At 42.0% G+C, this 22581-nt stretch overlaps 2 protein-coding genes across 2 annotated transcripts in view; one reads left to right on the forward strand and one right to left on the reverse strand.

The window, feature by feature from the left end:
- LOC117965704 (E3 ubiquitin/ISG15 ligase TRIM25-like) overlaps window positions 1–22581 on the reverse strand; it is a 300687-nt gene that overhangs the window by 271432 nt on the left and 6674 nt on the right. The window lies entirely within an intron of this gene.
- LOC117433057 (GTPase IMAP family member 8-like) overlaps window positions 1–22581 on the forward strand; it is a 267258-nt gene that overhangs the window by 64374 nt on the left and 180303 nt on the right. The gene's annotated exons all lie outside the window — the stretch shown is intronic.

Raw genomic sequence — 22581 nt, forward strand, 5'->3', positions numbered from 1 at the left:
GGTGAGACATTGTTGTAACTTGTAAGTGACTGCAGCTGATGCATAGATCACACTCACTAGTTTCTGTAAGTCATCTTGGATAAATATGTCTGCTAAATAAACAAATACTACTAATAAAGTATATATACAGATATATAACGTCAAAAAAAAGTCTGTTTTTATGATTTGAGATATTTTTGACATAAATAAACCATTGCAGGTATGCTCACTTTTAATAAGGTTTGCATTTCTTACCAGAAGAACAATACACAGATAGCACATTGAATATAATTTAATGTATGAGGAAATCAAATCAAATTGTGGAAAGTATAGAATGTTGGGTCTGTGAAAAAGCTGGAAGTGTAACAGGGGAGATCTGTGCTGACTTTCTGGCGCATGCATGGTTCTGCAGAAAGACGGGCAGCAGCCTCGTAAGATCCGCCTGTCAATCATGGCGATGACATTGAGAGGTTAGGTGGAAGGTGTGTTGGCTCTCTCTCTCTGAGTGTTTATTTATTATTTGTTTATTTAGCAGACACCTTTATCCAAGGCTACTTACAGAGACCAGGGTGTGTGAACTATGCATCAGCTGCAGTCACTTACAATTACATCTCACCCGAAAGACGGAGCAGAAGGAGGTTAAGTGACTTGCTCAGGGTCACACAATGAGTCAGTGGCTGAGGTGGGATTTGAACCGGGGACCTCATCGTTACAAGCCCTTTTCTTTAACCACTGGACCACACAGCCTCCTGGTTGAGAGGAGGGTCTTGGGGGGTTGCTCGGACTATAAGAACTGTGCTTGGTTATGCATTCTTGTGGCCATGACCAGGGATACCCAGTGTCACTGGCGGAGGACGCCAGTGCAAACAAAGACAAGGCAGGAACACCAGTGCAAACAAAGACCAGGCAGGAACGCCAGTGCAAACAAAGACCAGGCAGGAATGCCAGTGCAAACAAAGACCAGGCAGGAACGCCAGTGCAAACAAAGACCAGGCAGGAACGCCAGTGCAAACAAAGACCAGGCAGGAACGCCAGTGCAAACAAAGACCAGGCAGGAACACCAGTGCAAACAAAGACCAGGCAGGAACGCCAGTGCAAACAAAGACCAGGCAGGAATGCCAGTAGTTGGAGAGAGAACGAAACAGGCAAGGACGGCTGAGGAAGACAGCCCGCCTTAAATAAAAAACAAGAATTAAAATAAATTGTTACATACCCGAGGGGGACGTGTGTAGGTATACGGGGAACTCTGACCACCCCAGTGTATAGGGAATAGCTGAGCACAGGACGGAGCCCCGAACTGACTGACTCAGCGGCAGTGGGGGCTCTGTGTAAGCAGCACCTTTATTTTGTAGTTTTATTACTGTGTTTTATTTCTATTTTTTATTTCGTCTTTGGTTTTCATTATTATTTTAGAGAACCTGTGCATGCTGACGGATACAAGTGTAACTTACCGTGCAACTTACAGTCGTAAACAAAAATACATTTCAAGAATCACAGTACAAGTATGTGACGGAGAGCGAATGAATCAACAATCTCCCTCTCGACCGGTGAGGGCACTGTACAACAGGAACTGCGGGCTTCGTACTGAATGGTTGGGCAGTTCATTCCAGGGGACAGTCGGACGCCAGCCATTCAGGAAGAGGGCGGCGTGACGGTACCCGGAGTCATCGCCCTAGTACAGTGAGCGAAGTTTCAGTCATGAATTGGAGGAGACGTGATTGAACTAGCTATCAGAGGGGGCGGGGCTTAGGATACTTTAGGGGGACGTGACGCTGTAATCGGTTCCTTTGTTGTGGTTAATGGGAGGAGATAGGACGGAACCTTGAATGAAGTGTGGTTCCATTGATTAAAAGGTTGTGTTTGTTTTGCCACACGGCTGAAACGAAGCCGGAGCTGCAGCGAGAAGCCAGCCCGGACCTGAACGCACAAGAGCACCAGCACTCAGAGCACCGCACCTGCACCAGAGCACACAGTCTGGAGACGTGTTGTTGTGACTGTATTACGTGTTTTGTGTTGGAATTATTATGTCGGGACTGCAACCACTTTGTTTTGTCGCTGGCAATACCCATTGCTGGGTAGAGCCAGCTTTATTATTTGAGTCCAGTTTTCGCTGGCAATACCCATTGCTGGGTAGAGCCACCTCGTCAAGGGAATTAAAGAACCTGACCTGTGAACTTTGTGTTTGTCCTTTGTTGGAGCACCTTGAATCACCTGTACACCGGAGCACTACAAACCACTTTGCCACAAAGTATTAATACAATTAAGAGCAAGATAAAATACAATGACTTTGGTTCTAGCAAGTACAAAGTATATGACAAAATACGATTCAATATCGGAGCAGATAACAGTGTCAGTGATAGTTACATCAGGATATAATTAAATACAAAATACTACAGATTAAATAACACTTGTGACAGATTACAGTACCCTGAAGTACAGGATTAAATGCAGTAAAATCAGGAGCAGATAAGAGCAAGTAAAGCGCATTAAGGAAGAGTGATAAAGTGTCCAGAGGGAAACGAGGCGTTCTACAGCTGCTGTCTGGAGAGGTTGTTGCAGGGGAGTTGCAGCACCAGCGCCATCTGGTGACAAATAATAAAAATAAAACTACCTAAATAAAACTGGGCACCTGAGCGGTGTTGCAAATAAAACCTTGTGTCTCCCGTGTGTGTCGGTGAATTGCCCTCCACCCTTCCACAAGGCAGAACTCGGAGCTCTTGCTGACAGCACTGTTGTGTGAAACGTCAAACTCACTACCGTCTGGTTTCAATAAAGTCTAAAAATGGTATTTTCTATTCATTAATTTCCCAACAGATATTCTAGACTCATATCTGTTTGGAAAAGCAGCTACAGTTTGGAGTAAGCATGTTTTACATGGGATTGATAAATAATATTTTTTTTTTTATTAATGCATAGACAAAATGTCTCTTCGAAAAAACACATTAAAGTTTGGCGCAATGCAAATGACTTATTTCTATTAAGTATTATAATGACGTCACCAAAGGTGTCAGTAGTGTGTCATTCCTATATGAAGAACCCAAGGTAATTTCACACGTTTTATACAGTGTGGCCATTATCTTAGAAAGAATAAAGAATGTTTTGGGGCAATGTGTTTTACACGCCTGCATCCAACATGAAAATGCCCTCACCCACACCTGTATGTGTTAGTTCATTATGGCTGGCTTTGCTATGTAAAGAACGCTTTGTCCCAAGACAATGCAACATGTTTCTTATGTAATAGACTCATATCTATTAGCAAAAACAGTTAAAGGTTTGGGACAATGTGATTTATATACTCTTATTAATTATTGAGATGATGTCACCCACAACTGTACATAGTGGTTTATTAAGGCTGTCATTTACCTATGAAGCATGCCTTGCCCCAGCATAATGACAATTGTATAATATAGTTAGAGCTTCTGATTTTTGGTTTTAACCAATAAAACACCCCTGATACAAAAAAATGAAATCGGTGGATAGCCAATAAACACAGGAAAATCTGTGGAAATGGTTAATCTATTCACGTTGACTTTATCCTTTTCCCATTAAAAAATAGAACCTACTACAAAAATAATAAATATATATATATTCCCAGTAGTGCTGCCTTCCTGACTTGTATCTATCATTGATTTGTTCTGAATACTTTAAACCGACCCCAACTACTGTGTGACTGCCCACTACTGTCCAGTTACTATACATATTTTGACAGAAAAAACACTCATACAGTATTTAAAAAACGAAAGCCCCGAAAAGAAATTATTTATATAAAACCCGAAAATAGCTCAAAATAAGCACCAAAAATACAATTAATAAAACCTCAAAAACAGAAGCCCTAAAGATATTCTACTATAACAATGACCACACAGCCTATTTCATACAGGTCTTTGTAACTAAACAATACCAGCAGACCAGCCTATTTCATACAGGTCTTTGTAACTAAACTATACCAGCAGACCAGCCTATTTCATACAGCTCTTTGTAACTAAACAATAACAGCAGACCAGCCTATTTCATACAGCTCTTTGTAACTAAACAATAACAGCAGATCAGCCTATTTCATACAGGTCTTTGAAACTAAACTATACCAGCAGACAGGCCTATTTCATACAGGTCTTTGTAACTAAACAATAACAGCAGATCAGCCTATTTCATACAGGTCTTTGAAACTAAACTATACCAGCAGACAGGCCTATTTCATACAGGTCTTTGTAACTAAACAATACCAGCAGACCAGCCTATTTCATACAGGTCTTTGTAACTAAACAATACCAGCAGACCAGCCTATTTCATACAGGTTTTTGTAACTAAACTATACCAGCAGACCAGCCTATTTCATACAGGTCTTTGTAACTAAACAATACCAGCAGACCAGCCTATTTCATACAGGTCTTTGTAACTAAACAATACCAGCAGACCAGCCTATTTCATACAGGTCTTTGTAACTAAACTATACCAGCAGACCAGCCTATTTCATACAGGTCTTTGTAACTAAACAATACCAGCAGACCAGCCTATTTCATACAGGTCTTTGTAACTAAACTATACCAGCAGACCAGCCTATTTCATACAGGTCTTTGTAACTAAACAATACCAGCAGACCAGCCTATTTCATACAGGTCTTTGTCCAGTGACTGCTGGGTCTGATGTAAGAAGAAAAAAAACAGAGCAATTCAGTCTATTTTATCTTTCAAAGGTTTGCCTGCCAGTTGAAGGAGCCAATGATAGCAGGGTAATACTGTAACGCTCACTCCCTGTCTACAGGCGAGGTCGTTCGGGTTCGGGTAGCGCAACCGCTGCCACCACCTTTGTTGTCCAGTGAGGTCTGGATATTAGCAATAAAAGAACGGAGGAATCGGGGAGCTCAAAGAATACCAATTTTACACAAGAAATAAAAAACAATGATATTTATTTGCTAATTAAAATCATATCGAATTAAATAACTTTCAGTAATTACAAGCAGTATAAAGCAATGTTGTGCAATCAAAGCTTTTAGTAGAATGGGGAGGTTAAATGCGCACAATAAATGTGAGCACACCTAGAAGGGTTTAACAAATAATTAAATAATTAAAGAACTCCCAACTAAAGTGCTTAATAATAATCAAACTGCAAGACATCAAATCAAACTTACACACTTAAAAGAACCTCATAAAACTCAATGTGCAATAACAAACCAACAACAAACATAAACACTCTCAATAATAAATCCACACACTTGCAAAACCCTTGTAGGCTGCGCTAACAACCCAGTCAGCAATCAACACACCCCCCTCTAGATTTCAATAACATACTACAAGCAGACTGCAATAATACTTTATAACGTAATCCTTCAGTTCTAATGTCCCACCCCATTAAACCAACAATTATAATTAATATTTAAAATATAATTTACATGCAGTACTATTCGAGGGGAAAATATCACAACCGCTAAAGGAAGAAGGTTTTGTCTTACTTAGTTTGGTCGGTGAACCTGCACGTCATCTGCAGTAAGTTGAAACAGCCAATTCAGATCAAGTTCGCTTTCGATGCTACATACGCCTTCAAAACCACAAATGTCCAGGTTTAACTTTCCAAAATCCATGGCGTAGTATACCACAAAAAAAACCCTCGAACCCCTTTCTCTCTTTACTTATTTCTTTCTTTACTTCTCGAGCGGCGCTTAACTCAGCGCTCCCGTTTCGCGTCGCAACCCCTTTCTTTCTTTCTCCTATACCTTTATTTCCCCTCCTAACAAGCAACTCATTTACTTGATTAATTAAAATTATCAGGACAATACAAAATAGGTGACAGACATTACAAGTGTGTTTGTACAGAACTGCTCCCAAGGTCTACTGCGCCTGTGTCAAAGGACTCGGCTCCCACGAGCCACAATTACTGCACTCACAATTCCTTTTGACTAAAGAGTTTGTGTTGCTGATGTCTTTATGAAATTCCATACAAAGTCAGCGTGTGCGTGGTGAGTGCGGGTACTCCACTGATAGAAGGGAGAGACACGGAAGTCGCGTTCCAAAGGTCCCTCTGGTGTGAACAGCAGCACACAAACAAACCTCCATGGGCCGCTACCAGCAATAGTATTGGCCGGGCGACAATACACAGCAGTGTAAAATAAACAAAACACACAAAAAAGACAAGCAAACACTGCAAAAGAAACTAAAAACAAAACACGTGCCGTGATCACGGCTGTGACCTGCTCTGAATAAAAACAAGGTCCCGCTGACACACTCCTTTACTTTCAGCAGGATTTTAAAATCCCAAAACTAGTCCCTGTCCCTGTAGGGGATCCTATAACAGCCGTACAATCCTACGACTTCTGGTGAACAAAACGCAGCCGGCAGCGTCTCAGGCAGAGTGGCAGGCTTTTTGCTGCAGTCTGAGAACAGGTATCGCTTTACGATTTACAGGAATGGTTTTGTTAACAATATGCCCTTTACGTTGTGTGATTTGTGTGATGCTTCACAGGATGATACACCATTACTAACAATGCTGGAGCAGATATGATCTGTTTAGCACAATGTGTGTTGGTTTGTTTTCTGTATTATGTATATAACACTGCAGGATATGTGTGGGGAATGGGTTGGGATATTTAAGTGTAATTTGTTTTGACATGTAGTGTACAAGGAGGAAAACATTCCGAGTCATTTAATTTAGGATTTGGAATGCTGACCCAGAGTTCACTACAAATCAAATAAAAAAAAATCAAAGCTATTATACACTTACTTTATTTAAATCCTTTTTTAATGTGTTCTGTTTAATTTCATTTTTCCTCTCGGATGCCTGAATAAATATAGGCTTTTTTTTTTTACTTTGCTCTCTTCTGCCGTAGTCTAGCTGTATCAGCATTTTGATTCTCAGCATACAGTTTCAGTATAGCATGACTATGCTGCAGTTAAATATTGTGCTAATGCGTTCTGTTTTTCAGAAGGCAGCTGGGATATCAGACTGGTCAATGGGAGTCACAGCTGCTCTGGCAGACTTGAGGTTTATATCGAAGACCAATGGGGCACAATGTGCTATGTGCTCATTGAAATTGCCCAGCTTGTGTGCAGAGATCTGGGTTGTGGCTATGCTGCATTTCCTCCACAGGCTTCACTCTTTGGAGAGGGGACTGGTCCTGTCTGGAAACCCAGTATAAGGTGCGTTCCAGGAAAGTCACAACCACAATGCAGCTTAACCTCTATGCAAACAACAAGCTGTAATCACAGTGAAGATGCTGGGGTCATTTGTTCAGGTAAGAAATGAAAGCAGTGACATATTTAAAAACTTCTTTGGCCATGCCTTCACCTCCCGGGTTGAGTAGCTTGGTATCAATGCAGATGCACAGCATGGTAAAGAGATCTGGTTGAAGCTCTCTGTATTCACACATTTAGGGTTAGTATCCTGGATTTGAAGGGTGTGTAATGGTTATATTTACAGGACTATGATGTTAGAAGCCTGAGGCATTCTGGCTATTCAGAAGGTAGTTTGATGTCACGATCACACATTGGCAGAAATCTGGTTCAAAGAAAGTATTTTAACCCCAAAATGTCAGATAATAGTCCCACAAAAAATCACATACACTTGTGTGACATGGTAGCGTCGCGGCCCAAGATGTTACCAGCAGGAATTAGAGACTAGGAGACAAAAGCTGCAGTGAAACGCTGCTGCGTACATTTCATTCACAAACACAAAACACAGGAACCAACAAACTGTGCCACAAGGGCCAAAATAAAAGGCTTAAACGGTTGGCTGTGCATTCGCCTTCCCAACAAAAGTTTACAAACAAAACATTCTCACACCATTACACTCACCTAACTCTTACCTTGAAACTTACCTTGGGTGTTCTATAATCAATAATCAAACTTGAATCTTGGTTTGTTTACAAGCAGTGCCTGAAATAAAATGTGGCTCCATGTTTGTAGTTCTGTAGCAGTTTTGTAGTTCTACTCTTTTGAATGATGTCATCAAATCCACACCCTGCCAGGTGTATGATGTTATGTTTACAAACGAACTGGGAAATGTCTGTCTTGTTTTCTTATTTTGTAAAATACAGATTGAGAAAGAAAAAAAGACCCCAACAGCAGATCACGATGCAGACCAGCGAGAAACAATTTCAGTAATAAAGTAAAAAGAAATGAAACGTGTTTGATTGCATGGACTGACAGTTTGATACTACCTGTAGAGCTTCTACAATGGAGGTGAAAAGCATCCTTCTGTAGTTATTTTGTCTTACTGTTAATAAATAAGTATGTTTTAAAGAAACTCAGTTGTATTTAACAGAGTTTCTACTGCATTCAAAACCTCTCTCGCTTCAGGCTCCATGCTAGATTGTTTCTGTTCAAGACGCTGGGTGACGTAAGAAAGCGAGGCATGCCTCTCTCATGAAAGAGGCAAAATAATTCCTGTTCTGCGTTCCTTGTCTTTAGAATGAAATAGTGGCAGTTTCACGTGTGAAATTATTAACATAAATGTTCACCCTAATCACAAAAAGTTTTCAAATTGGTTAATATGATTTAATCTAAAATACTAACCTTTAAGTTAAAAAATAAAGGATTTGATTCCTTGATTGTGTGATACATTCATCATAGTGAAACAATAAGGGGGATTAATCTCAGACCAATTATGAATTTGTATGACAAGTGTACATTTAAAATGTATTTCTCTTGTATTCAATGGCAGATATTCTAAACATCAGACTGGCCAACGGAGCGAACAACTGCTCTGGGAGAGTTGAGTTCTATTACAAGGATCAGTGGGAGGCGGGGTGTGGGGATTACTGGGACATGCGTCACGCTCAGGTTGTGTGCAGAGAGCTGGGCTGTGGCTACGCTGTGTCTGCTTCAGTTGGAGCACGCTTTGGGAACAGGACTGCCCCCTACTGGCAAAAAGGTTATCATTGTTCAGGAGAAGAACAATCTCTGATCAGCTGCTTTGTAAAAGAATTGACAACTTGTCATAAGGAAGCCAGTGTCATTTGTTCAGGTATGAACATTTCATTTTTCCATTTGATTTTAAAATATTACAAAATAATGATGGTTATTATAGCTTTAAAAAAAATCTTTGCAAAGATCTAATCCAAACACAGAGGTCTATTCTCAAAGATCTGCTCCAAACATAGAGGTCTATTCTCAAAGATCTGCTCCAAGCACAGAGGTACAGTATATTCTCAAAGATCTGCTCCAAACACAGAGGTGTATTCTCAAAGATCTGCTCCAAACACAGATGTCTGTTCTCAAAGATCTGCTCCAAGAGGCATGTTGTCCTTCTGATTTCGCAGTGCATCAGCTTGACCGTCTCAGCCCGTCTCTCATAACTAAATCCCACTATTTGCAGCCTCATATCTGGCTGTGGGCAGGGCTCAATAGTTGGTTTATCATAAATAATTGCATTTATTTTTTGGTGTTGAGTTGTTAGCAAAAAGCAAACACCCAGGGCTGATCTTGAAGGCAACGCCCCACTCCCCAAAATGCTGTCTTTAAAAATCAGACAATGATCCTGGTATATTGGAAACATCTGCACTTTGTAAATCCATAGTTATGGATTTGAACCAAACCACTGTCTATATTATTCTTGTATTTAACAGGTTTAACACAGGCAATGTGTGCTTTATGACCTAAAAATGATCAATTTGAAATAATGATTTAGATAATGAAAGCATTGACTCTGTATTAATTCACTGTACCAGGGCTGTTCAGTGAATACTACCTATTAAACAAAGCAATATATTTAAAATACAACAGAACACAGGTGTAGGTTCTTATAAATAAGTGTTTTTATTATTATATAAAAGAAGTCTACAGCGATTCACAAACAATGAGCCGCTGCACGTGTAAAACGTCCGCTGTGTTATAATGTCTAAATGACACACAATGTGCTTTCTGTACAATAATGCAAAACATGTTTGTGTAACTCATGTAGATGTCAGGCTCATGCATGTTTAAGGCGTTTCTTCTGTTTCGTTATCATATTGATTGCAATGCGGACATGACAACTCACGTAGGGAACTGCTCAATTATTTTTATATTGACTCCTGTTCAAAACCAATGCACAATTATAGAGTGGCTCAGGTTGTCAATGTGTCTGCATCAAAATGTATTTGGTTAAATTGTACTCTGCAAAGAGAGCTGTCAGCAGATATTCTCAATTAGTTTATTGAAATCAGAACTCTGTTTTCTTGTGAATGATCCCACGCCCACCCCCTTCACCCTTCCCTTTACATTTTCATACTTATCTATTGTTCTGGCAACATCTGTCCTCCACTATACCAATTTCAGATGGGATTCTCTCCCTCTTACACACCCTGCCAGGACACAATATCATTCTGCACTTTCTTAAATGTAATCCACTGGTTTGAAATGATTCCACATTAAACTCATTTCAATGTGTTAACATTTCAAAGTGTAATGCATGTGTATTCTTGTTTAACGGCAGAACTTGGCTTTGATATCAGACTGATCAATGGGAGTAATAACTGCTCTGGGAGAGTTGAGCTATATTTTGAAGGTCAGAGAAGGAGAATGTGTGACGATGGATGGGATAATGCCACCGCTCATGTGGTCTGCAAACAGCTGGGTTGTGGCTACGCTGTATCTCCTCAAGAGGGCGCACTCTTTGGAGAAGGGACAGACCCCTCCTGGCTGTTGGGAGTAAGCTGTACAGGAAGAGAGTCCTCTCTAGAGAGGTGCCTTTCAGGACAGAACGGAATACAGGAATGCACAGATGGTTCTGTGGTCAGTGTAATTTGTTCAGGTAGGAACTTCAGTGTTGTTCTTAAGTATATATGTGCAGGTATGTGACCAGTCAGCACATGTCTAGTTTATTTCCTCTTCTATTGACTGTCAGGTGCTGCCGTTCCTGTCAGACTGGTCAATGGAAGCAGCAGCTGCTCTGAGAGAGTTGAGATCAATTCCATTGGCATGTGGGGGGCAGTGTGTGGTAGTTACTGGGACATAAATGACGCCCAGGTTGTGTGCAGAGAGCTGGGCTGTGGCTCTGCTGTGTCTGCTCTAAGAGGATCCCACTTTGGAAAGGGGCAAGGACCTGTCTGGCAGTATAGAATGGAATGTACTGGAAAAGAATCATCACTGGAGAGATGTGATTCACAAGAACTTGTAACAACATTCTGCCGCCAGGAGTATAGTGCAGGGGTTGTGTGTTCAGGTACAATCAGTTTTTTAAAATTACTGTAAAAAAATTAATAAATAAATAAAGGTCAAAGACAGACGTTTTCAACTAGAAGTCTTTTGCAATATCTTCAAGAACATATTTGAAAACAATGAAAATAATTCTAGTTGAAACATTTGTCATTGAATTTATGAAGTTTATTATTATTATTATTAATAAGTCATTTAGCATCCAGAGAGACTTAGAGACTGGGGTTGAACCATGCATCACAGCTGCTGCTGCTGCAGAGTCACTTCCAGTAGGACCTCGGCTTTTCGTCTCATCCGAGGCCATATAATGATGCAACAAAGTCTGAAACACCCGAGATGCAGAAAGGAGCAGTTACGTGATTGTTCAGAGCAGTTCTTCTCTAGTTTTATGCAGTTTAAAATTTGCCTTTGCACCTCCATCAAGATAAGGCTCTTTAGTTTTAAACAGGCAATATTAAGGCGTCCAGTGTGTTGAGAAATGTGTGGAATATTTATAGGAGATGCAGTACCTTAGTTGCATCTCGTGCATTTACATCATTGGCAACCCTTTGGCTTGGATTCAGTTTGGAATAACATGTTCATAGCTTCAAAACATTGAGCTACCCCATATATACTTTCCAGATCCTACATATGTCAATGTTGTGGGAATGTGTAAGTGAAGGGGTTTGGAGTCCTGTGGGAAAGGGTTTCTCAACTTGATCTGTAGCACGGAATCCTCCCTTCTGTTTACTGAACTATTGAAGTCATCATTACACTGTATGACACAAGTGGCTGATCTCAAAGTTCCTAAACAAAGCTATTCTAAACTACTAGATAACTATTGCAGTGCAAACAAACCAATGTAACTGAACATCAAGACGGGTTTAGGGCTGGCAGAGAGTGGTGCACTTAGAAAACACAAGCTGTCTTTCTGTTTGCTTTTACAGTTAGCACTGCCCTGAAGACCTTCACCGGTAAGTAACACAAACACTGTGAGCTGCATTTACTGCAAAATAAGGGACTGCTTCTGGGGAGCAAAGACTGAGGAGGGTGAGGTTAGGAAAGTGACTGGAGTGGGCCAGCAGGTGCTGATGCTGGATACAGGATTAGGATCAGGAAGCAAGACTTCACTATATATAAAGCTGAGATGGGGGGGGGGGAGCATGGGATTTGCTTCTCCAATCGATCCCTAACTCATCTAAACTTTATCCTCCACCTCCCCAGCCTGTACTTTATTGTATTGGGGGAGGGCACGGCTTCCTCACGGACCACCCTGCTGACCTGCCAATATGTTACAGCATATATTCTGACATATTTCAGCATCCCTTTACAATATTCATCAATATATCATATAGACATTTTGAAACAAGCATCTGTGCCTCATATACAGCACAGATCTGGGGTAACCCTTCCCTGCCTCAGCTGTGTTCTCAGTAACACTTTTCCAATGTCTCTCTGTCCAGATGACCTCCTGGCTTTCATTTCCAGCTCAACTTTCTCCACAATCCGTTGTGTCTTCATAATCTGCTACCTGCTGGTAATGAGCACCGCTGTGATCATTGAAAGAGGTAACTGCATGAGCGCTCACATATTAATAATCAGCTTGTATCCTTTCCCTGGGATGGAACCCCTTTTATAGCTCAGACTCTAAATCATTGATTTTATTGGGCACTATGCAATCACGGCGCAAAATAAGAATGAAATTCAATCACACCTTCCAAATACTTAAAGTAATATTGCACACTGCAGAGTTTTAACATCAGCACTTCAACACCGTCGGGGGGTTGCATTAAAATAATACCCTAAACTTTTTTTTTCCGTTTTGGTTGAACAGTGATAATAATAATAGTTTGCACAGGACAGGTTTGCTACTGCAGTGTGCGCGCGACCGGCGTCACCTGCGCGCCATCACTGCAGTGCACAAAAAGGTCAGGTGTTATTGGAGGTTAACCGCTTTTCAAAAATGTATCGCCATAAATCTAGCTCTCAAAATCAAAGAAAGAAAAGGGTGAGAAAACATCATCAGTACTGATAAACGAGCAGCTTCGTAAGTATTGAACTCCTGCAAATCAAGCCAAAACTGACGTCGTTTCACAAGGAGAGTTTAACTGCAACTCTAGCAGCTTGGACAAAGACGCAGCTGTAGCTCTCTGTTGGGATCTGACAGTCACTCACCGCGGGGAAAATAAGACAATTCAGCGACAGCGCATCTCCAGAATGTTACGAGTGACCCGTCTCACGCAAACCACCCAGGTATGTGGCCACAGAAAAGAACAGATTTGAGAGGCTAAATATCATCAAATGCTGTCTAACAAGCGTAGTCCTTTAGCTCCACGGCATCTATTAGAACAGTTATAGGAGTGTCACATTCATCTGTCACTGTCACCTAGTAGGGCCGTTTTCAAAAATAATGTTTAACCCAACTAACAGTAGAACAGCATCGTTTAACAATGCAGAGCCTTTCAGTGACATCAGAACGATTGTACGCGTTTCTAGAATAACTCGGGAATTGCTATAATAACAGACATTAGGCTTCGGATGAATATCTGCAGAAGAAAAGCGATCATTTTTGTTTTTGCCTGTTTTACGCAGGCTATTATAAAACGCTAGGGTGAAATTTTACACGTGGTGTACGAGGGTCATATATTTTAATATGAGTACTATGGCGAAAATGTTCCATCTCCCTATAGAATTAACACATTTTGCTTCATAAAGTCAAATTTAAACTTGAATAATGTACATTAACATATTGAAATGCATCCCGCTGTGTAGTTTTCCATGTGCTTAACGAAAATTTGACAACAACTGAAAAATATGACAATTTGAAATCTAACATGAAATACTACTGTACTACTATTAAGGCTTCAGGTGGACTTTTTATTGCGATATCATTTTGTAGTTTCTTTGATTACATGATGTAAAATAAAACGTCTAACATGTGCTCATATAGTTATTTATAGTTTTAATTAGGTCTTAATACTACACTTCTAAAGCTGCAAAACTTCTGGCCATGGAGCACATGATGAATGTTACAGTATATATAAATCATTAGGAAAGGTATGATTCAAATAGGTTTACTGTACTTTAACCAAGCTGAACCTGCTTCAACCCAGTATAATTATGATGTGATCAAACAAACACCAGACAAGACTCAACCAAACACAATACTGCAAAACAACAAGCAATCAGAGATGAGTATGAAGGCAATCATATCAAGAAACAACAAGAAGCAATCAGAGATGAGTATGAAGGCAATCATATCAAGAAACAACAAGAAGCAATCCGAGATGAATATGAAGACAATCATATCAAGCAACAACAAGGGAGAGAAACATATTTCAGCAAAACAAAGAGAGCAAAAATAGGAACTTGGAAATCCCAGGATCTGAAAGGACAATATTATCCACAATAATCCTCTTCAGACCACAACATTCACTAGAATGAGTCCCGCTGTGGCCCAGGTTAGCGTACCACTCTACTGAATCACAGTGAACTTCTTGAACAGACATGTTTCTAGATTATTTCTGCTTGCCTGTGTACCTGGCAGCGCTGCAGGGGAGTAGAGAGGGACTGAGACAGAAACAATTAGGACAGGTGAATGACAGCCAACTCAGAGTGAAATGAACCCTTTACACTCCAAGCTGGGTAGTGTGCACTATTTTGCAATAAACCAGCTTCATTTTTAATTTGGTCTTTTTATTTTGTGGCAGCTGTATTTCAGATATGTTAAACTAAAACCTGTGTAACTAACTAGAGCTAGTGCTGTAATGCAGAGTTACATTGCAGTCAAGAGGTGTGATTACAGTAGACTGATTCACCTGCTATAGCACTGTCAATAGCACAGCATGGGACTGATTCACCTGCCATTGTACTGTCAGTAGCACAGCATGGGACTGATTCACCTGTCAATAGCACAGCATGGGACTGATTCACCTGTTATAACTCTGTCAATAGCACAGCATGGGACTGATTCACCTGCCATAGCACTGTCAATAGCACAGCATGGGACTGATTCACCTGTTATAGCTCTGTCAATAGCACAGCATGGGACTGATTCACCTGCTATAGCACTGTCAATAGCACAGCATGGGACTGATTCACCTGCTATAGCACTGTCAGTAGCACAGCATGGGACTGATTCACCTGCTATAGCACTGTCAATAGCACAGCATGGGACTGATTCACCTGTTATAGCACTGTCAATAGCACAGCATGGGACTGATTCACCTGCCATAGCACTGTCAATAGCACTGTCAATAGCACAGCATGGGACTGATTCACCTGCTATAGCACTGTCAATAGCACAGCATGGGACTGATTCACCTGCTATAGCACTGTCAATAGCACAGCATGGGACTGATTCACCTGTTATAGCACTGTCAATAGCACAGCATGGGACTGATTCACCTGCTATAGCACTGTCAATAGCACAGCATGGGACTGATTCACCTGCTATAGCACTGTCAATAGGGTATATACCATAGGACCGATTCACCTACCATAGCACTGTCAATAGGGTGTACACCATGGGACTGATTCACCTGCTATAGCACTGTCAATAGCACAGCATGGGACTGATTCACCTGCTATAGCACTGTCAATAGCACACCATGGGACTGACTCACCTGCCATAGCACTGTTAATAGGGTGCACACTATGGGACTGATAGTTACCAACTATACATGAAAGTCCCCAGAATGTATAATTGTGAGCACACAACCATACCTGCCTCCCTAACCCAGTTTCATTTCCTCCACAGTTTACTCCCGGATCAGAAAAGCAGATGATTCAAATTCTGCTGAGCTGTCCTCCTAACTCGGCTCAAATCAATCACTTTTGCTAAATACATGCCATGGCTAAACAGAAAGCTTTTAGTTATAGAGCTCATATTGCTTCGCTGTTATGTAGATGTTTGTTAAAGTAGAATTTCATTGTTAGGTAATTAGTCTAGCATTATCCCTGTTGCAGTCTGCATGGTCTGTGTTTGATTCCCTGTGTACCTGTGATGCATCTGGAGATCAATCTCTCACTGCATTCTTGAATAGCTGTTTCAATGAGTGTGAACATGCTGTGCTAGAAGGGCTGCTTCATGATAGCTAATAAACAGACACCAGCAATGCTGTTTCTCTTATTTTAATATTTTTAACCCATTCACTGCTCGGGGTTTTGGAAGCCTCAGTGCTAGAGGTGTTTCCTGAATCTGGGTCTGAATCATTTCAAAGTCAAATATCTCACAAGTCTCTAAAGGAAACATAGGAAAACTATATATTTTTTCAGCCCAATCTGAACTTTTCAGTAATGGTATATTTTTGTGCAACTGATTGAAAAATCGCAGGTTAAATGTAAAATGAAATGAAAAAATAAATGTTCTATGTAACTTTAAATCCGTGGAAAAGTTATTTCTTAACATGATAATGACACAAATTGTGTTCACCTCACATTGCCAATATGATCACTATGTTTGGAGAAAAAAACAATTTCCCTCGGAGTTGGTATGTTTCTGCCATGGAGGCTTAAACATTTTTATTAAAAATAAGCATTAGAAAATAGAACATCACTAGGTCAAATGACCTTTGAGTTTTACATTGTGTGAATTATATATATAATTTTAAAACTAGATAAATACAAAATTCAATCTATGTGGGATTATTTTGCTAAGAATAAAAGTACAGCAAGTGACTGCCTTACATATATTTACTTTTTTTGTGTGCTTTTGTTCTTATTTCTCCCAATTTTGTGCCACAAAGGCTAGATACATGAGCTGCAGAGGTACATTTCCACATTCTGCAGGTTCCAAGGTGTGTAGGGATGCTCCTCAGTCTCTATTTCTGGATCTCTAACAGGCTCTTACATGGAAGAGAGGGAAACCTCTTCCTCAGTGACACAGGTGTCATCACTGGGGGGGGGGGGGGTCAGTGTGGTTAAAGTCGCTGCCAGATGAAATTATTATTATTTATTTCTTAGCAGACACCCTTGTCCAGGACGACATACATTTGTTACAAAATCTCACACTACAAAATACCACCTTACAAAATATCACATTATACAAATCTGCCAAAAATGTGCTTCTTGCTCCTTGCATGCCCTAAATGCTGTAGCCATCACGAGTTGATAAGATCAAAGTACAATCTGAAATATAACTTCCTGGATTCCAGACTGAACAAATCCCATAGGCTAGTTTAGACGTCAATCATACATTGTGTGATTGACGTGAATGTTACACTAATTACATATTGAGACCCCTTCAGGACCAGACGTTTCAGTGGGATGCTCCCCAGGACCAGGCGTTTCAGTGGGCTGCTCCCCAGGACCAGACGTTTCAGTGAGATGCTCCCCCAGGACCAGGCGTTTCAGTGGGCTGCTCCCCAGGACCAGACGTTTCAGTGGGCTGCTCCCCAGGACCAGGCGTTTCAGTGGGCTGCTCCCCAGGACCAGGCGTTTCAGTGGGCTGCTCCCCAGGACCAGGCGTTTCAGTGGAATGCTCCCCAGGACCAGGCGTTTCAGTGGGCTGCTCCCCAGGACCAGGCGTTTCAGTGGGATGCTCCCCAGGACCAGGCGTTTCAGTGGGATGCTCCCCAGGACCAGGCGTTTCAGTGAGATGCTCCCCCAGGACCAGGCGTTTCAGTGGGCTGCTCCCCAGGACCAGGCGTTTCAGTGGGATGCTCCCCAGGACCAGGCGTTTCAGTGGGATGCTCCCCAGGACCAGGCGTTTCAGTGGAATGCTCCCCAGGACCAGGCATTTCAATGGGCTGCTCCCCAGGACCAGGCGTTTCAGTGGGATGCTCCCCAGGATCAGGCGTTTCAGTGGGATGCTCCCCCAGGACCAAGCGTTTCAGTGGGCTGCTCCCCCAGGACCAGACGTTTCAGTGGGATGCTCCCCAGGATCAGGCGTTTCAGTGGGATGCTCCCCCAGGACCAGACGTTTCAGTGGGATGCTCCCCAGGACCAGGCGTTTCAGTGGGCTGCTCCCCAGGACCAGGTGTTTCAGTGGGATGCTCCCCAGGACCAGGCGTTTCAGTGGGCTGCTCCCCCAGGATCAGGCGTTTCAGTGGGATGCTCCCCCAGGACCAGACGTTTCAGTGGGATGCTCCCCAGGACCAGGCGTTTCAGTGGGCTGCACCCCAGGACCAGGCGTTTCAGTGGGCTGCTCCCCAGGACCAGGCGTTTCAGTGGGCTGCTCCCCAGGACCAGGCGTTTCAGTGGGCTGCTCCCCAGGACCAGGTGTTTCAGTGGGATGCTCCCCAGGATCAGGCGTTTCAGTGGAATGCTCCCCAGGACCAGGCGTTTCAGTGGGATGCTCCCCTAGGACCAGGCGTTTTTTGGCTGTATTTGACTCTTCCTGTAAACAAACATTCACAAAAAATCTTCTTTTTTTACATTAGAATCTTGGAAATAGTGTCCTTTTTTTAGAACACAGAATTTCATTATTTTTATTTAATTTTACATAAATTATTTGTATTATGTATTCTGCTTTGAGATACATGTATAAAGAATGTGTAATATTCTATGACCAGAGGGACCTTAAAATAATTCCTGAAAGTTTTGTGGAAAAATACTGATGTTTGGGCAAATTACAAGACATTGATAGCTGTGTAAAAGTGTGCTGCGATACGTTTGCCACCACTTTCCCACACGACACGAACCTTCTCCTGTGATGTGGATGAGTGTGGACAGGTCATGTGACTAGTCCAGATCCAATGAGAAACTAGCATCATTTACGGTTGCTAAGGAATAAAAAAAATAAAAATAAAAATAAAAAATAAACATGTCTACTGGCGCCAGAATTTCATGTTGCTCGCGCTATAGCGCCAAATTTGCACCCTGAGCGTTTTTCGTACCTAACGATCGCATTCAGTGTCACGTCAGTCCGGTTGAGGGCAGGAACCCCTAAAGGGCGGGGTTAAGGGTGGGGTTACAGGCTAATTCTCACCCCGGTGAGTTCTACAGGTGCTGTGATATGGACTGAAGCTGTAATAGCCAGGTATGCATAGCGGAAGGTCAGGAGCGAATGAGTATTGTAAAATAGTTTTCTTTGCAGCTGTAAGAGCTGCTGGAAGGAGCCTACGATTTGCCTAGGATAGACAAAGTTTGCAATCATGGTTTAGTAGAAATAGGGTGGGTGTCAGTGTAATTTCAGTCTTCAATAATTTTGAGACATCGATAGTCACACGTTCCCAAAAATTACACAAAACGGAGCGCTCCCAGTGCACATGGAATGTAGAACCTATTTCACCTTTTTGACAAATGGTACAAAAAGGATCTGTTGATATTTTCATTTGAAAACAAACAGCCGTCTGCGTTCTGATTGGCCACGAGGAAAATAGGTCCGCAAGCCCTACCCGTATTTTCATTGGTCAAACAGAATGCGTTGTGATTGGCTCTTATTCTCGACCTTCCATTGTCTGATGGAAGTGGTTTGGCTTTTCAGTTCTGGCGGGTTCTACATCGAGAAGGGTTTGTGTGCAGAACGGAGGTCTCCCTCACTGTACCTGCGTCACTGTACCTGCGTCACCGTGCGAGTGCGTGCGCAGCTCCTAAAGAACGACATTCAGGGGTTTCAGGGGGTTCGTCACAACGGCAGCAGCTTGCGTGGTCTTGCGCGCATCATTATTACATATAAGCACTTTGATTTATTATATAACTGTAAATTGCCTATGAGACAATACAACAAAATTAGCCAACAAGAAAATGAATGTTAAAACTGTCAGATCAGAATAACACCGGTGTCGGTTTCCCATCAGTCAGCTTTGCTTCAAGACATACAGCTCAGTAATGTTCCTGCTGCAGAACTGAAGTCTGTCTGAATTGCTTCTTTTATATTAAACAGACCCGTTTCGTATGTACAGAACGGTATCTAATTATTCTGGTGTTCATTTATTAAGTTCAACAGATGAAGTGGATAGGGTGTGCTTGATTCGTGTCTGCCTTTCTCCTGCTTTAACAACTTTGCTTAGAAAATATTTTATGCAAAGTATGTTAAAGTGACGTGGTCTTGAACTCTAAATGCTATATTAATGTTGGCAGTGTGTAACAGTTACGTTTATGAGAATCAATTACGATGGGCTGCAGTTTTCTTTTTTCTGCTGGCTGTGTTTAACAGCTTTGAATTGGGGGAAAACGTTAAGAAGATATGAAACGATTCTTCTGCTGCTGGTGGCTGAAGGGGACCCCAAGACCTCTGCTTTTTTCTGCCTCCCCATTTTTTTGACCAGCAGCCGCTGCTGTTAATGAGAAGTGATGGATTGAGAGTATACAGTGTGGGGTGGGGAGTGTTGAGGAGGGGGTGCTGTTAATGAGAAGTGATGGATTGAGAGTATACAGTGTGGGGTGGGGAGTGTTGAGGAGGGGGTGCTGTTAATGAGAAGTGATGGATTGAGAGTATACAGTGTGGGGTGGGGAGTGTTGAGGAGGGGGTGCTGTTAATGAGAAGTGATGGATTGAGAGTATACAGTGTGGGGTGGGGAGTGTTGAGGAGGGGGTGCTGTTAATGAGAAGTGATGGATTGAGAGTATACAGTGTGGGGTGGGGAGTGTTGAGGAGGGGATGCTGTTAATGAGAAGTGATGGATTGAGAGTATATAGTGTGGGGTGGGGAGTGTTGAGGAGGGGGTGCTGTTAATGAGAAGTGATGGATTGAGAGTATACAATGTGGGGTGGGGAGTGTTGAGGAGGGGGTGCTGTTAATGAGAAGTGATGGATTGAGAGAATACAGTGTGGGGTGGGGAGTGTTGAGGAGGGGGTGCTGTTAATGAGAAGTGATGGATTGAGAGTATACAGTGTGGGGTGGGGAGTGTTGAGGAGGGGGTGCTGTTAATGAGAAGTAATGGATTGAGAGTATACAGTGTGGGGTGGGGAGTGTTGAGGAGGGGGTGCTGTTAATGAGAAGTGATGGATTGAGAGTATACAGTGTGGGGTGGGGAGTGTTGAGGAGGGGGTGCTGTTAATGAGAAGTGATGGATTGAGAGTATACAGTGTGGGGTGGGGAGTGTTGAGGAGGGGGTGCTGTTAATGAGAAGTGATGGATTGAGAGTATACAGTGTGGGGTGGGGAGTGTTGAGGAGGGGGTGCTGGAGATGAACTGTGCTGGAGCTGGGAGCTGTAAGTTGGGAGCTGTGTGCTGTGCCGTGTGAGAAGCTGAGACACCAGATTGCAACTCAAGCTGTGGACTTGGAGGATTGGAGCTGTGTGAGATCACTAGGAGCAGTAGTTGAGGATCAGTGGGTTTCCTACCTGGGAGCAGTGTGTTCATGAGTAGTGAGATATACACCCCTTCCCTTTTGACCTCTCTCCCTCTCTCTTTCTCAAGCACTTAGCCTGGGTAGACTGGCTGCACGGGGCTTTCATGTGTTTTAAATGGGATGTTTTAGTCTTTTAGGGGCTGTCAGCTTGACAAACCATCTGGAAGTGTCTGATAGCTTGATCCCAGAGTCGAGAAGCGACTGAAATCATTTGAACCCAAGCTCGCACTCTGAAGACAACAAAGCCTCATGGGCCCGTGCCAGCTGGGCACGCTGAAGATGTGAAAAACTTGCTTTTATTTGATCCACAATATTGTACTGTCTCCTTTCATTCAGTTTGTAACTTTGTTATCTTTTTGGTGTTTGTCTATCCAGAGCGGACATTTCAGTTCTTCTATACTTCACACCCTCTGCTTCTGGGAGGATTCAAGACTGTACCTGTAGTGTTCTTTGAGCAGCTTCACAATAGTATTACCCTGCTATCATTGGCTCCTTCAACTGGCAGGCAAACCTTTGAAAGATACAATAGGCTGAATCGCTCTGTTTTTTTCTTCTTACATCAGACCCAGCAGTCACTGGACAAAGACCTGTGTGAAATAGGCTGGTCTGCTGCTATTGTTTAGTTACAAAGACCTGTATGAAATAGGCTGGTCTGCTGGTATTGTTTAGTTACAAAGACCTGTATGAAATAGGCTGGTCTGCTGGTATTGTTTAGTTAAAACAACACTGTGTGGTCATTGTTATAGTAGAATATCTTTTATGTGTGTTTAACATTTTCTCCAAAGCTTTTTTGTGCTCTTCATGTTTCCAGAGAGCAGTTGCTGTTGACAGTCCACTTAGTTTATGTTCACTTCAAAAGTATGCACAGACAAAACATGTATTGAAAATTAAAAACTTTTAAAGAAAAAAGTACATAAAAAAGGTTTGCATTGATGTACAGAAATGTTAAAGAAAAGGTTATTAAAATGGTGCTTATTTATATTCATGTTTTGTTTTTAATTTAAAACCTGATTATAAAGATTGTTGACCTTAAACAGTGCTTTGAATAATAATACACAATAAAATTAATAAAGAGTAAACTGCTCCCCCTCTCTAAACAACTTGATTTAAACCATAAAGAGTCTTTAACAGAACAGTGCTTGGAACAGTCCTGAAGGTTGTGTGAATAGAGCCCTACATTTCCAATGGAACCACACCAAGTGAAAAGAATTGCTTTCAATCGGGGTCTGCGCAGGTGCAGAGTTTGTCCTGAAGAGGGCG

Source organism: Acipenser ruthenus, chromosome 52 (assembly GCF_902713425.1).
Source record: "Acipenser ruthenus chromosome 52, fAciRut3.2 maternal haplotype, whole genome shotgun sequence".
NCBI classification, from domain to species: Eukaryota; Metazoa; Chordata; class Actinopteri; order Acipenseriformes; family Acipenseridae; genus Acipenser; species Acipenser ruthenus.